The sequence below is a fragment of the Penaeus monodon genome, chromosome 35, assembly GCF_015228065.2.
Source record: "Penaeus monodon isolate SGIC_2016 chromosome 35, NSTDA_Pmon_1, whole genome shotgun sequence".
NCBI lineage: Eukaryota > Metazoa > Arthropoda > Malacostraca > Decapoda > Penaeidae > Penaeus > Penaeus monodon.
The window spans coordinates 15,730,184-15,732,683 of record NC_051420.1 but is presented as its reverse complement, the minus strand read 5'-3'; positions in this window follow the sequence as shown (position 1 = coordinate 15,732,683).

Below are 2,500 nucleotides of genomic sequence, written 5' to 3'. Positions count from 1 at the left end.
TCTCATTATATATGAATATCTATTTATCAGTCTGTTTATATAAACGAATAGAGACCCGGGCATTGTAGAAACATACCAATAATCATTAACGATTTATTTTTTTCGAAGAATATAAATATCGCACGATTTTGTAATACATACTCAGTCTCGAAAACAAAAGGACAGGAAGGAACTACAAATCATTAACGTGACTAACCCGAAGTATTTCGTGAGAGTGAGGGAGGATTGGGAAGGAAAGGGAGAGGGAGAGGGAGAGGGAGAGAAAGAAAAAGAGGGAGAGTGAGGGAGGATTGGGAAGGAAAGGGAGAGGGAGAGGGAGAGCGAGAGAAAGAAAAAGAGGGAGAGTGAGGGAGGATTGGGAAGGAAAGGGAGAGGGAGAGGGAGAGGGAAAGAAAGAAAAAGAGAGAGAGTGAGGGAGGATTGGGAAGGAAAGGGAGAGGGAGAGGGAGAGGGAGAGAAAGAAAAAGAGGGAGAGGGAGAAGGAGGATGGGGAAGAGAAAGTGAGAGGAAGAGGGAGACGGAGACGGGAGGGACAGAGAGAGAGAGAGTTGTGGAAGCCAAAAGTGACTGCAAGATTATTTGGTATATACAGCTATAAAATATTTTGATATCTTAATGTCTTTCCTGCTATCTGTCACTCTTCCTTCTTCACTGTTGTGTGTAATGTTCCCATCTTCACTGCTGTCTGCCATTCTTTCAACTTGACTGGTGTCACTTTTCCTTCCATCTTCACTAATGACAGACGCCCCTCCATCTTCACTGCCGTAAGTCATCCTTCCATCTTCACTGTTGCCTATTATCTTTCCACCTTCACTGCTCTCTTCCATCCTTCCATTTTCACTGCTATCTGTTATCCTTTAATTTTCACTGCTATCTGCCTTTCTTACATCTTCACTGCCTTCTGCAATGCTTCAATCTTGACTACTGTCTTTTATCCTTCCACCTTCGCTCTTTGCCATCCTTCCATCTTTACTTTGTCCACTATCCTTCCATCTTCACTGGTACCTGCCATCACCTCCATCTGCTGTTATCCATCAATTTTCACTGCTATCTGCCATCCTTTCATCATCACTGCTAGCAGGTACCCTTCCATATTCGCTGCTCTTATTTATCCTTCTATGGTCAGTGTTGTCTCTATCATTTTCTTTGCTTCAGTCTTCCCTGTTATCTATCATTCTTCAAACTTCACAGTTAAACTGCCTATAAATCTCACTGAGATTATACTGCAACTTTCCAAATGCATTGTGAGCCCCCCCCCCCCCCCCCCCGCACACTTTCTAAACTCATCATCTACAATGGCGCGAGAAATTCAACACTGGCTTGAACGTAAGATGACGAATACTTATTGAGTGCTTGCACATACTGGTGTCCATGGGAGTGAACGAGCTAATCAGAATTCCAAGGCAGCTACAGCTCAGCCCTGTGGAGATCACTTCCCCCTCTCACACACTGATCAGATGTATTGGCAAATGCCTTTGTAGTTTAAGGTTGGAACCTTTAGAAGCATAAACCGACGACCTATTATTGAAGTTGTGGTAAGGTTGAGAATCGGTCATAAAAAATGACTTGTTGGTAGTTGATGGTTGGAAGTGACGCCTGTTTGTGAGGAATACCATGACCCGTTAACTTAATGGCCGCGGGTACATATATATTTTTTGTGAGTGAATTGTTGCACATAATTGCTCAGCCACTTAAAAGTCAATAAGTAAGCCTTAAGTGACCTCACCTGAGATTTAGGGATCCTTTCTAGATATATTGCCATTGACACTGATACTGTTATTATTGCCCATACTCAAATGATTATAATGCTATTAAAATACTAATAGGAAAGGAAATTAGAAAACCAAGGGAAATAATAAAAGGTGGGATGATTATGAAACCTATGTGAAAAAATATACTATATCACAGCGAACGAGCGGAAAAATAATATGTCATGTCTAAGCACATGAATATTCTTCACGTTATCTCGCGGGAAATCTTATATTCTAAACCAAATATGTATTACTTAGCACGTCTAACACGCATAATCAGAGCATTATGAAATTATTTTAACGAACATACATGTTTACAAAAAAGGTGGTTTGATTTAGATACTTATTACCTAAAATATGCATAGGAAGACACCGGTAACGACTAAAGTTGTCACGCTGCACACTTTTCAATAATTAACTCCGGATTATACGAAACCTTTATGTAATTATTCATATGTTAACATGCTGTTGCCGGGATGAATACATGCCATGTCTTTTGTGTTTATTTCTGTAATTGGTTGTCTTTACAGATAGGTGGATTTTTTTTCCTATTAGTTTTGATAACATTTCAGTTATCAAAATGCCAATATTATTAATAATATCGCTATCCATGACATCAAAAAAAAAATCCGGATAAGAACAAGGTCTTTCAGGGTCCTCCAGTGGGACTAGAGTTCACCCAAAGCCAACAGTTGAAAATCTTAGCTTACAAATACTTAGCTTACAAATGGCTTTCTTGATTGAAATAC